This window comes from Tursiops truncatus, chromosome 10 (genome assembly GCF_011762595.2).
Source record: "Tursiops truncatus isolate mTurTru1 chromosome 10, mTurTru1.mat.Y, whole genome shotgun sequence".
Classification (NCBI taxonomy): domain Eukaryota; kingdom Metazoa; phylum Chordata; class Mammalia; order Artiodactyla; family Delphinidae; genus Tursiops; species Tursiops truncatus.
Genome location: NC_047043.1, coordinates 101,214,647 through 101,228,167, shown reverse-complemented (window position 1 = coordinate 101,228,167; position 13,521 = coordinate 101,214,647). Strand labels below are relative to the sequence as shown.

The 13,521-nt window shown below is 64.5% G+C and overlaps 1 protein-coding gene across 19 annotated transcripts in view; it reads left to right on the top strand.

The window, feature by feature from the left end:
• The window catches only part of EEFSEC (eukaryotic elongation factor, selenocysteine-tRNA specific), a 207,980-nt gene that overhangs the window by 171,988 nt on the left and 22,471 nt on the right, over positions 1–13,521 (top strand). For 13 of the 19 annotated variants that reach the window (XR_004528675.2, XR_012323942.1, XR_012323952.1 and 10 more), the window contains exons 7-10: positions 1,916–2,648; positions 2,785–3,047; positions 5,101–8,193; positions 8,618–10,403. The exons of 2 other annotated variants lie outside the window; for them this stretch is intronic. The gene's annotated coding sequence lies outside the window, so the exon portion shown is untranslated. Of the gene's footprint in view, positions 1–1,915; positions 2,649–2,784; positions 3,048–3,209; positions 3,467–5,100; positions 8,194–8,569; positions 10,404–13,521 lie in introns of those variants that run through there. 4 more of the 19 variants (XR_004528677.2, XR_004528676.2, XR_004528678.2 and 1 more) reach the window with 4 other exon arrangements.

Here is a 13,521-nt window from a genome sequence, read left to right as displayed (position 1 = left end):
CCTCTGTCCCAGGCTCAATGCTTCTGGAAACAGGGCCAGGCAGGCAGCTTCCTGGGGCTGTTGCTCCCCTGCTGTCCCTCTGTCCATTGTGCCCAGGCCGGCCAGCCCCCCAGGTCTCTTCCGGGGTCCTGAGGAGCAGCAGGGGGACAGCGTTTCCTGGGGTCTCTGGCTTGCTCCCCGCTGACAGGCCTGAGACAGGCCGAGGGAGGCCTTGCACAGGCGAGCAGCCCTGGAGAGGCCAGCGGGGATACGCAGGCCCCTGCGGAGCCTCAGTTTTCTGTGCGGGTCCAGGCGGGTGGGGATCTTTCTGCTCGGTGGGCCTGAGGCCCTCAGGAACTGTGCAGAGACACGGTGCACAGCAGACACCCACCGCCAGCCACGCCTGGATTCTTGGGAGGGGGCCGCGGAGATTCTTTTGGTTCTGGGGCTGAAGGTCGGACGTGGCTCCCACGTGGAGAGTGGTGGCTGGGCGCAGAGCCTGTGTGTCCCTCTAAGCCCGTCTGAAAGCTGGGGGCCCAGGACAGCTTCCGAGGCTGCTGCCGCGGGTGCAAATGGCCACATCTCCACCACACACGTAGCCTACGCATCCCATCAGCAAGCAACAGAGGTTTGGATGTGAGTTGAATGAGCGTTTGGCATCCTGCCTCCCCACGGCCGTGACCGTGAGCGGGTCCCTGCCCTCCCCAGCCCCCCAGTCCGGTGGGAGGACAGTCACGTGGGTGCAGAGCGCGGTGCTGCAGTGGGAGCTGCGAGGCCGGGCTGCAGCCTTGAGGTAGAGGATGAGGTGGGTGGGGACCGGTGCTCGGCTCTGGGCCCTGCCGTGCCGGGGGCCTCATCGGTGGCACGGTCAGAGGAGAGGCTCCCGGGGCTGCAGTGACCGACGCCAGGGTCCAGCCGCCCTCCCCGGGCACTGGCCCTGGGACCTGGAGCATGACCGGCAGGGCCGGGCCTGGGAACTGACTGCCCTGGGGTACAGCTCCCCTCCCCCACACCAGCCAGTCCCTTCTGGCTCAGGCTGACCTGCCCGCCCCGGTGTCAGCGGCGGCCCCAGCGGACTCCTGCCTCGACGGCTACCTGGGGGAGCGGGCGAGCCAGCTCCCACCCACTTCACCTTGGCCGGTGAGGACTGGCCAGGCCACTCCAGGCACCCGGACCCCACCGCCACACACACTCACACGCGGCCACTCACACGCATTCACACACGCGGTTCCGAGTCACCCAAGACCACACACGAGTGAGCACACAGATGGCCAGCTGGCCCGCAGGGAGGAGTGATCGTCCTGGGTGGGCTCCAGGCGTCCATCCACACACGGGGTGGGGGCGCTGTTGTCCTGAGCACCTACTGTGTGCTGGCGGCCGTGTGTGAGCCCAGGAACCGGCACAAGTCTCAAGTCGGGCAGGGGTCCCGGTTCACAGAGGGGGTAACGAGCTCAGAGAGGCGGGTGAAGTTGCTCAAGGTCACACAGGGAGAAGCGGCGAGAGCCAGGCCTGATCTCGAGCCTACGCGCCAGTCAGCCCACCCCTGGCCCTTCTACTGCTGAAGGCTCCCCGGCGACACGGCCTGACCAGGAGCGAGGCTGGCAGGCGGGCGGGAGCCGGGCTGCATCTGGAACCCCAGCAGGCGACCCTGGTGCTGACCCAGAAGACTCGGGGCCCCGCGTCCATGGCGAGAGCCTGGGGAGCTGGGGGCAAAGTGAGAGAGGGTTCCCCAAGCCCCTCAAGGTGGTCACAGAACCAGAAACCACTGAGGCCTGTCCCGCTAGCAAGGGGCCCGCGACCTCGTGCCACCCAACCTGTGAGCTCCTGCCGAGAGCGGCAGGGCACAGGTGTGAGCACAAAGTACCCGGGAAGGGCCCAGAACCAGCGGCACTAAAGGAGAACCCCTCATTCATTCATTCATTCGGTCAATCAACAGGTGTCCGCAGGGGCAGGTGCTGTCCTTCCTGGACAGGTGTGGCAAGGCTGACCCGGGCCCTGCCCTCCTGGGACTGCCATTCTGTTGGGGAAGAGGGACAGCGTGCACCAAAGATGGATGAAGTGATCTCAGATAATGACCATTAGCCAGCGTAATCAGGGAGGGCTTCTCTGAGGACGGGACCTTTGGGCGAAGACCTGCCTGAGTGACAAGGAAGAGGCATCCAGGAAGAGAGTCGTGGGGCAGGACTCCAGGCAGAGTGACCCGGAAGGGCAGAGGCCCAGAGGAGCGAAAGCTCGCAGGACGGGGGCCTGGGCGGGAAGCGGCCTGATGGAGCCTAGGCAAGTGGGGTCGCCCACACCCTGTCTGAGGGGCGAGTGCTGCCCAGCTCCAGCCCATGGTCGCCTGTGGGACTGAGCACCCAGTGTGGCCAGAGGTTCCGATTCTCCAAGAAAAGCTGGCGGTCTGGGTTTTTACATGAAACCTCTTGATTTTTTAAGTGGCCACAACCGGTTCAACTTTTTCTGAAACTCTTCAAGCCACAGAAAATGTTTCTGGAGGCCAAAACCAGCGTGTGGGCCTCTAGTTTGAGACCTCGCTAGGAGCCGTGTCCTGCCTCCCAGGCTTCCTAGTCGGGAGACCCTGGGCAGGTTGCTTGCCCCGTCTGTACTTCAGTGCTTTCACCTGTGAAGCAGAGGCGACAGGGCCTACCTTGCAGCGCTGCCGTGCAGGGGTAAGTGCTTTAAGTTATTCATTCATTCAGCAAATATTTACTGAACACCTCTGCGTAACAGAGTCAGTGCTAGGTTTGGGGGTCGTAACAGCGGGCAAAAGAGACAGTCTGCCCTGGTGCCTCTTACCGTCCACAGGGGACAGAAAATGAGCAAGTACGTGAGCGAGTGCCGCATAGGAATGCCACGTGGCCAGAAGGACCGAGACGGAACCCGGAAGGCTTGACGTTGTAGATGGGGTGGCCAAGGAGGGCCTCGCTGAAGAGAGGGCGTCGGCGTAAAGGCCTGAAGGATTTGAGGGAGTGAGACACACAGATATCCGGTGAAGTGATCGAAGCAGGGCCAACAGCCAGTGCAAAGGCCCTGAAGGCCTGGCTGCTCAAGGAATGACTAGGAGACAGGTATGGCTGAAGTGGAGAGATTCAGGCCAGGGAGGTGGGGAGGTGGGGCTGGAAGGAGGGGAGGTGGGCCTCGGGGGCTGTGAGGGCTTCAGCTCTTCCCCTGAGTAAGGTGAGAGCCAAGGGAGTGTGTAGAGACGTGAGGTCTGCCTTTGGTTTCCACAGGATCCTTCTGGCGGCCGCTGGGGCAGAGGTGGGGAGCACAGGACGGAGGCTACTGCAACCGTCCAGGCAAGAGGGCGTGGGGGCTGGACCAGGGGCAGCAGTGGGGCTGGAAGCAGTTGGCTCTATTCTGGAGAGACTTCAAAGGTCCGCCCAGCACAGAGAGATGTCAGAAAGATGCCTAGGTTTGGTCGAGGCACCTGGAAGATGGGAGGATGGAGAGGTGGGGAAAGCTGGGTCAGGGCAGATGTGGACCTGGGGGGCTGCGCAGGGAAAGCAGCTGAGGAGGGGGGTGGGAGCGGAGGCCCATGGGGGACACGACGCGGGCACCCCGTTGGAGATGCATGAGTGGGGGGGGGTAAGTGTAGACGGCCGTGAGGACAGCGGCAGCCGTGGTGCGCAGCAAGCTAAGACGGACGGATGCTGACATCATTTGTCAACTCGGGGTCCAGGGGAGGGGCCTGGACGCAGCTCCGGAACGCAGGCCGGGGAGGCGACGCCGGGGGAGCCTGGGCGGCTGGGGGCCGCAGCCCTCCCCTCCCCCTCGCCACCTGCGGGGTCGGTCAGACCCGGCCTTTGTCCCGCGCCGCAGCCCCGCCGCCCCGCGCGGCGCCCCCCGAGCAAACACAGCTGAGCGCCGGGCTCGCGTGCCGCCCCCGCCCCCAGCTCCGGGCGGGCGGCGGGCGCGGGGCGGCGGCTTAGCGGGGCAGCTGCGGCCGCGGGCGGGCTCCGCTCGGCCGCTCCCACCGGCGCCGCGCTTTGTCATGCAGATGCCCGCTGGCGGCGCGCGCCCGCTCCCCAGCTGACCCGGGGCGCCCGCTCCCAAAGCGGGCCCGGGCCGGCCCCAGACCCGCTTTGTCCTCCGGCCGGAACCGGATCTCCCTGGTGCTGGGCGGCCCGCGCCAGTGGCTGGGCGTCTCTGGGCCTGTCTCCTGGCATTCCAGGCGGAGGACCTGCGGGTTTCCGCTGCGGGGTGCGGAGCACATTTGGGGAGCAGCCTCCATCCCTCCTACACGGACGGGACCCAGTCGAGCAGGAGCCGCGGAGCAGGCCTCTGTGGCCATCCCCGACCCCTGCCGGCACCGCGGGCGGTGGGCACCCAATCCCTGCCCCCGCCGGCCTCAGCCTTCCCATCTGCGCTTTGAGGGCGGCGCCCCAAGCCAGGGAAGGTGACTGGGATGAGCTTCTGGGCTCAAAGGCCGCGGGGAGGCTGATGACACAGGGTGTAGACATCCCACCTTGGTGGGTGCTCTCGATAAAGGCACAGATGCTCCCGATGCCAGACCCCCCCCACCTCCCAGAGCTGCCCCTCCTACGGCAGGCAGGCGGGCGGGGCCTTGCCTGGGGATACGCCCACTTTCCCCAGAGCAAAGATTCACCAAGAGAGGTGATCAAATGGAAAGTTATTTACTGCCTGGTGTCAGGAGTCAGGCCTGAGGCCAGGCCTGGGAGGAGAAACATTCCTGGGCTGGAATCAGGCCGGGAGGCGCTGGTGTCCGTCCGGCAGGGTCACCACGTCCTCCCTGGGACCTTCTCTCCCCACTTTGCGGGTGAGGAGCCCAAGGCAGGGAGCAGCGGAAACGTGGCCCCCAGCCCTTGTCCTTGCCTGCGAAGAACAGAGGCCTGGAATTCAGGCCGGAAGGTGCAGACGTGACCAACATGCGTGGACCTGATGCTTGGGGTCCAAGAGAAGCAGCCAGAGTAGCAAGTCCTCTTCCCGCCTCCCAGGCAGAGCCGGTGGCCGGCAGCAGGGCGCTGTGGGCAGGGCTCCTCTCCCGGGGGGGTTCCCCCGCGGGCACCCCTGCTGGGACCCAGTTTGTCAATCCAAATCGCGCTTGCAGTTCCGTGGGAGCTTCGGTCCAGTGATTTCACTTCTAGGCCTTTATCTTTAAAGGGCTTTCCGGCCATGTGTGACCTTGGGCTGCGCAACCTTGGGCGACTGACCCCAGTTGTCCTCATCTGGAAGTGGGAACATCGCGACACCTACCCCTCCAGGGCCGTCTGAGGAGCGCGTAAAGCCAGGCACGTTGGGGACACGCGTGACAGAGACTCCCATGAAGGGGAAGCAGTGTCCTGATGTGATGGGTCAGCGCAGTTTTTACAAATGGAGATGAGACCCTCTTCCTGGGTGCCTCCTGGTTTTCCCCAGCGACCCCCCTCCCGTGCCCAAGTTTTGACCGGCAGACCCAGGAGGTTGGTGGGAGAGGGGTGTCAGTGTCAGTCCCAGCACAGACTCAACCTTGCCTGTTACAGGAGACGGTGGGGGAGGGGAGGGGAGACCAGCAGCCCAGCACCTCCACCCCAGGCCCTGGCCCTCTGGCTCAGGCAAGCAGGAGAGACCAGTGGAAGGTGGAGGGTTTATCTCCCACACCCCTCCAGGGAGGGGCCTTTATGCCCAGATCCAGTTTCTGGCAGGACTGGTTGGTCCAGGTGGCCCGATAGATGGCCAAGATAAGGTCCGTGCAGGTTGGCTGGGCTGAGCGGAAGACCCACGCTGGGCTAAGATGGGGGATGGCCCAGGCCCGGCCTGACTCAAGGGTGGCAGGGGGTCTGGGCCTGTCTTGTCCCAGCTGCTGGCGCTTTTGGGGGCCACACGGGTGCCCTCTCTGGACCCCCTTCCCTGCCTGCAGTGAGAAGTGGCACAGAAAGAGGTGATCCTGGGCAGGGGTGGTACAGGCCCAAGGTTGCCCAGGCTGGACGTGCTGCAGGTAAGGTTTGTACGGGCACATGACGAGGTTCCAGAGCCACGAGCCAGGCAGACTGAGGTTGCCCGGACGTGAGGTTGTCGGGACCCCACGTTTCAGGTGAGCCCAGGCTTGGTTGTGTGTCAGACCTTCTGGAAGCCCCAGGGCTGGCTGGGCGAGCTCGTCCTCATGGGCCGATGGCGTCCTGCTGTCTGTAAAGTCACCACGCCCCAAAGAGTCCCTTCATTAGACCCTTCCACCTGAGAGGTTTGAGTGTCACCTCTCTCCTGCCGGGACCCTGACCAATAAACCTCTGGGGTCTCACAGCCCTAGGGAGCAGTTGTGGTCCCCACACTTCCTAGGGAGGAGCCCCGTGGGGACGGCCATGGAAGGAGCCCTCAGTCCCCGCAGACAGGACTTCCCTCATCTCAGCACAGACCTTGGGAAAGGCAGCCCTCGGATCTGCGTGGAAAATGGGGTTTGCGTGCAGGAAGTATTTGAAGGAAGTGGTCCCAGGGAACAAGGGCGGGGTGGGGGGCATGAAGCCGGGCGAGGGGAAAAGCCAGCCAGAGGAGGTGCTGTGGGTCCACCGTCAGTGGGGTACAGACTCCACCGAGGCCATCTGAGAAACCTCGAGGGACGTGCTGAGAACCGTCCACCCCAGGGACAAAAGGGGACGTAGCCATAGGCTCCCCTTCCACCGCATGGACAAGGTGAGGCTTATCCACCAGCCTTCGAACTTTAGGGTTCATGTACACAAGTGCCCAGCAGGCCCTGCGGGCGTCCTCGCGCTGGGTCAGAGCAGCTCTGGGCAAGAGCGAGCTGGGCCACCAGCCGGCATCTGCACAGGTGGGCCGGTCGCCACAGAGCCGTGGCTGGCCTGAGCTCGGCCGGGAGGACTTGAGGTGGGCCGCCGAGGTGCCCAGGACAGTTAAAAATAGCGTGTATTCAGGGGAAGTGTGAGGTTCAGTAAGGCCACAGAGCAGGAGATGACCTGCCGTTGGAAAGGTCATTTCTAAGCACAGTCCCAGAGGAGGGGGCGCCACGCCTCGCCTCGCCGAGCCACGTGGGAGAGCACGGGGAGGTTAGGAAGTGGGGGGGGCCTAGAACCGGGGACAGGAGACTTTGCTGCGGTCTCCGCAGGAGGGATGGGCGAGGCAGGGCGAGCAGGCTGACCACTGGCTGGTTTGAGTAATTTCATGGGCCCTGGGACAGACGGGCTGCCGCAACTTGCCTGGTACCTGACCCCGGGTGACTCAGGCAGGGGGACGGTGGCCCAAGGGGGAGAACCCGATAGAGGAGGTGTTGGGGCTGTGCCTTCTAGATTGGTTGCTTTGCATTTGAAAGTTACCCTCTTGGACCGGTGGGTGGGTTACACTCTGCGGGAATCGGCCAGTCCTGGGAGGGGCAGTCCCTCCAGGGTCAGAGCATCAAACCCAAGACACGGTTCCTGCAGTCCACCCCTCACCCACCTCAGCTCCGCTCGTGGCCTCGGTGGCCCAGGGTGGCCCAGGGTCCGGTTCAGGGTGGGAGCCGGCCCGGAGCCCCGACAGGCCTTAACTGGCCCCTCCTGCTGCACCTGGTCCCGAAGCTGAACCCTTTCTGGGTTCGCCTCACCTTCGGCCAGCACTTGGGTGGCTCTAGGTTCGCCTGGTGGGGCGACCGGGGCGTCTCCGGGGCTCTGAGACCTTAGTCACCTTGCCCCTGTCAACAACTGCCCCGTGGTCACTGTCACCAGTTCGAGGGACAAGAAGCAGCCCCAGAGAATTTCGAGTCCCGGAGACCCTCGTCCCCGGCCCTCCTCTCACACAGGTCCAAGCTGCCCCCCCACCGGCGTGGTGGGACTGCAGGTTCACGGGAGAGCTGCTGCGTCCCTGGCCCCCCCCCGAACAAGGACCTCAGACCTGGCCAAGCCTCCGGTGTGGGGCAGGGCCAGGAGTTCTGCAAGACGGTGACGTCGGGACGGACGGGCCTCCTTCCTCCGCCCGCGGGCTGTGCTCCGGTGACGGGGCCAGCACCGCATCCACGGGACTGGACCCCAGCCCTCAGGATGTCCCAGGACGGCGCCAGGGCTAGGCTGTTCCTCTTTAGATCAGCTGCTTCTGAGTGATGTGAACTCGAGTGCGGCCAGTGGGCCTGTGGCTCTGTTCCCGTTGTCACCTCCTTGTGGTCAAACGGTCCCTGGTCTGAGGCAGCATCGTGCAGGACACGAGGGTCCAGCTACCGTGGTCTTTGCACAGTCTACACCGACGTCACCCTCCTGCTTCACACCCTTCTGTGTCACCACTGCTCTTGAGATCAAGGTGGCAGCACCCATGCCAGACCCCCCGCTCCTTGAGCTCTGGTCCCTCCCAGACCCCCCCCCCCCCCGCCCCCGGCTCCTTGAGCTCTGGCCCCTCCCAGGCCCCTCCCTTCCCCCCCCACCCCCGCCCCGTGCTCACAGGCCTCTCCTGCTGCAGGCGCAGTGCACACACACGCAAGCCCCTCAGCCTGAGGCACCACCCCCGCTTGCCTGCCTGCTCTGGGGCAGCCTTCTCGCACCTTCCCGCCTGGGGCAATCCGCCTAGACGCTCTCCCCGCGTCTGGTCTGGCCCCTGTGGCGCCCCTCTGAGCTGCAGTCTTCGTTTCCGGGGTGACCGGGTAAAGCCTCTGTGCCCCTAGACTGTATTCCCATTGCAGGTGGGAACGATCTCTGCTCGTCACCACCGTCGTGCCTGTCGCCCACAGGGCACGCAAATCCTTCCTGCGTGAGTGAACGAAGTATGGCGAGTCTCTGGGGATGACAGTGGCAACAGGGTGACGGTGGACGTGGTGGTGGTGACAGTTGAGGGTGATGCTGTTGGCGAGGATGGACCACCTTCCTCCGCACGTGCTGGGCCAGTGGACACCTGAGCGGTCCCACTCGAGGGCGGAGCACCGTCGGGGCTGACCCGTTCCCACGGCACCAAGCTGAAGAGTCCACCCCGCGATCGGAGCTGCCGGGGTTCCTGGCCTTCCCACAGGTGTCGGGATTTCCTTTTCCTTTGATCCGGCTGTACCCGTTCAGTAGTGCCCCTCCCGGGTTCAACTCGCTTTAGCTGGGATGGACTTCTGTCCCTGGGGACCCGAGAACCCTAACCGGTACAGACGGGGCGACAGGGGTGAGCTGAGATGGAGCCCACGCCGCCCCGCTCTCCGTGCCAGTTCCACCTCCTCTCTGGCTTCTGAACGTCTGTGGAACGTCCTCCATCTCTGCTGACACCTGGCTGAGCTCGTCCGTTCCAGGCCTTTATGTGCCATCGCATGTGCTGAGTGATCTTGATTCCTCACCGCTGGTCCTGACCTTTCTCCTGAACCGCAGCTCACGGCTGACTGTCGTGCGTGTCACACTCAGCAGGCCCCGGCTGACTTCTTGATTTCCTCTGCACAGTTGTCCCGTCTCAGAGAGCGGACAGACGTCTCGGAGATGACCCGGGCCTGTCCACAGCTCCTTCCCACTCCCTTCAGCAGAGGCCGCTGCCTCAGGGCCTGCGCGCTTGCTAACTTCCCTGCAGGGAACACTCGCCCCAGACCTTCCTCACCTTCCGGGAGAGGGGGCTTGTGAAGGCTGAGCCCAGGGCAGGGCAGAGGGCGCGGAGGGGAAGAGAGGGAGGAGTTCTGGGTGATTCCCCGCACCCTGGGTGGGCAACCGGGTGGCCGGAGGGACCACCCCTGAGAAGGGGCCCGGGATGGGGGTCAGACCTGGGGAGGAAGATGCCAAGTCCGCGTCTGGCACGAGGAGTGGGCAGCATCCGTGGGCCGTCCAGGATGCCGCCCAGCAGATCCCTGAGCTGCAGCCCAGGGCAGAAGTAAGATGGAGAGGCAGTGCCGGGCTATAGTCCTCGGTCTGGGCAGCACCCACCCTCCTGAACCAGCCGGGCCTGCTGGGAGGAGATCCAGCAGCAAAATTCGTGGCTGTACTAACGCGAACAGAGATGGTGCCACTGACCGGGCTCACGGAGGAACGCAGACGCACTCAGGGTGGATGTTTCCGCAAGCCAGCCTCTCCCAGCCGGCCACTGGCAGCCAATTGATAAGCCTAATTAATAATTAACTTTTTAATTAAATATCAATTTAAAACAAGTATGGGAACCAGTCTCTGGCAATTAACACCCTTGCTCTGCTTTCCTAAAGGGACTCAGTCCAAGGCCCAGGCTCTGGGAACTCTTGGGTGGGGAGGGCAACCCGGGACCCAGCAGAGTGGGGAAGGGGCCCGGCCTGGCCTGCTCCACCTGCCCTGGAGCCGCAGGGATAGCTTTCTCCACCCAGCGGTCACCGCCCGCGCCCTGCCCTCAAGGAGCTGGCGTCTCGAACGCCGGGCAGAAGATGCTCAGGAACGTGCGACTGGCGAGAAGCTGCTTCCCGGGGTCCCAAAGGAAGGAGAAACAGGGCCACAGGAAGACGGCTCCACTGGCCGTGACGGTGAAGAGTTGGAAGGACACTCTGGCGTGGGAGCTGCGCGGCCAGAGGTGTGGTGGTGGGGATGCCCGTGCAGGTATGTGGCGGGTTTGGGATGGCACAGGGTGGACCAAGCGTCTGTAGAAAGAGATGGCTCATGCATACCCTTGCTGCCATCCCAGAACCCCAGGACCCCAGGGGTTTCCTGACCAGCTGCTTGGGTGACCGCAGGCATAACCACGGTGCCTGGGGACCCAAGTGGCTGGCGGTGCCAGGTTCCTGCTTTGGGGGCTGTGACAGCGCAGTGTGGTTGGCAGGCAGGGCGGCCCCGGCCCAGCGCTGCCCGGCTCCCATGCCTCCCAGGCCGCACGGAGCTCCCCGGGTCCTCGCAAGATGCCTGGGGGCCACCGGAGGCATCCAGCACCCAGTGGGTGGGCAGATCTGAAGTCCTGAGGCAGAGGCGGACAGCGTGGGGAGGGCAGTGGGGCCCATGCAGGTGGCTGAGGGCCGGGGCTCCCTCCCCCATCAGGCAGGGACGAGTTCCCAGGGAAGGGGCAGCACCTGGGAAGGCGCAGAGACCAAGGGTGGGACGTGCTAGGCCTCGGCCGTGATGGAGCACCGGGGGGCCTTGGATCTAAGGCAGGCCGGCCCTCAGACAGGACGGTTGGGGCATCGGGGCAGGCAGCAGAGCCCAGGCGTCTTGTCCCTGCGCCTTCCAAGGCCTGGAACCCAGGGGAGGTGGGTCAGTATTTGTTGCCTAAGCTACAGTGGGAGCTCTTTGCAAGTTGCCGTGCTGCAAAAGGGCAGGGCTGTTGGGAAGCGCGCGTGCTGTGCGATGGGCAGAGCGCGCAGTAAGTGCTCAGGACCCGCTGCAGCCTCAAGAAGCCACTGTTGACTTGGCAAGTTGCGACGATGTGATTGTCCTAAAGGCCAGACCAACGGCGCTTGGTGGAAACAGCTGGTTCCCAACTCTGGGCTGAGCTTGGGACCCTGCCTGGCCAGGGAGGGACCCTGGGGTCTGCGGCCCTTTTGTGGCAAAGGGGGCGGACTGGGGAGGTCTGAACGTGCCCCGCGCCCTGCCTTGGGGGAGCGCTACTGTGGAGGCCACAGCGGGGCTCTGGAAGGGGCAATGGGGGCAAGGCGCCTCCGTCGCCCGTTGTCGCCCGCACCAGCCTTGCCCCCGCCCCGTGCTCAGTATCAGTTCCGCAGCTGCCCCCTGGTACCTCCCCATCTCTCCTCACCTCGGTACCCTCAAACTGTCTGCCTCGTGGCTCTGTGCCTCTTCCACTCTTGGGTCTCTGGGTCTCTCCTTGCCCCCCATCTTCCTGCCCATCCCCGCCCCGCCCACTGCAGTCCCCTCCAGCCCACTCCAGTGCCCTTATCTGGGTCCAGCCCCTGCACTATTGCTGGGAGCCCATCCCCATGACAACGGGGCAGATGTCGGCTGCGATTAGCCGCTCTCCCTCCCGCCACAGCTCAATCCGTCTTTGAAATTAAATCAGCTGCGATAACATCGACTGGCCAGGGTAGTGGGGGGGCAGGCAGGAGGCTGCCTGGGCCCCACCCACCCCACCCCAGGCCCCGGCGCAGGGGGAGAGGAGGAGGAGTAGGGCAGACGGGCTTCCAGTGCGGCTGTGCGACCTTGTCCAAGTCTGTAAGCCTCCGAGCCTCAGTTTCCCCATCTGTAAAATGGGGGCAAATAGCCCTCCCTGTTTTGGGGGTCGGTGCGAGTCTCTGGGGAGAGTGTGCAGGAGAAGCCCTGGAGAGGGCTCAGTAGGGCTGAGAACTGCCCCCATCCATGGAGAAGCCGGAGCCCTGGTGGAAACCCCTGGCCAGGCCTTGGGGTCGCAGCGGCCACTCAGACCACGCACAGTTGGAGGCCACAGACCTGCTCTGTGAGCCACGGCACACACACACACCACCCCCAGGGCTTTGTTGCCCTCGTTCATAAAAGGCTCCAGTGTCACCAAATCCTCCTGCCCGAGGGACGTGCTGGGATGCCATCGTGTCCACCTGGCGACGGAGAGACCACAGGATTTGGGTCCCTTCAGACAGTCAGGGGCCCTGGAGGGATGTGGGGACCCAGGAGTGGTGAGGGGAAGGGGTAGTAAGGGGTCTGCCTGAGGATGTGGTGGCAGGAGTGGGTGGGCATGGGCGCAGAGGGGTGTTTCAGGACCCAGCCAGTCTGTGCAAAAGTCCCACTTTGGGAAGGAGGAGTGGGGGAGGGGCGCCACAGCACAGTGAGGCGAGGGTGGGGAGATGGGCAGAGACCCAAGGGAGGCAGGGAGAGAGGGGACTGAGGGAGGAAGATCTGGGAGGAGGGTTCCAGGCAGTGGCCCGGCCAGTGCAAAGGTCCTGAGGCAGAAGCGTGCCCAGTGTGTATGCAGGACAGGGAGGAGGCCCGTGGGGCTGGGGCAGAGTGAGTGTCAGGGAAGCCGGGGAGGTTTGGGGGCCTCACGGGCCACTGGGAGGAGTTGGCTTTCCCTTTGAGTGTCTCACAGAACTCTCAGGTTTTCACAAGATCCTTGTGGCTGCTGGGGTGAGAACAGGGTGAAGGAGGGGAAGGGGGGAGGCTGGTGCACTGTCCAGGTGAGCGATGAGCGGCCGAGGAGCTGGTGGCAGCGGTGGAGGTGGGGACCTACGTGCGGAAGGTGGGGCCTCGCCCCTCATGAGCAGGGTCCGTTCTGGGGCTGGGCCGGTGGCCCAGGGGCCTCAATGCAGCCCCATCCTTAGGGCCCTCCTGCTTGGGAAGTGGGCCTGAGCTGGACCCGCGCAGCCAGTCCCAAGCCAGGGCGTCCGTTCTGGATCGTCGGGGCTCTGGGTGGCGCCCTGGCTTCCTCACTGCCACAGCCCCGGCGCCCGCACACAGTCAGGCCCAGAAGGGGCTCCGTGAAGTTCTTTGGCCAGAATGTCCTGCCCCAGGGCAGCTTGCTGAGGCCTCCCCAAGGTGCTGACCAGGGGCGGGGCCTCCAAGGATGAATTTAACAGGCCAAAAGGAGATGGGAAGGGTAGCCCGGGCAGGGGGAACAGCATGCCTAGGAGACGGCCGCTAAGAGTCTGGTGCGGGCCATGCCGGTGGCGTGGGCAAGGTGTGGGGCTGGAAGGATGGCAGGGGCCTCAGATGCCAGCTAGGAAGCAGGACTTCATCTGGGGTGTGTGCCCCTAGCTGCACCTCAACTGTCTGGGCTTCAGTTTCTTCATCTGTCAAATGGGGC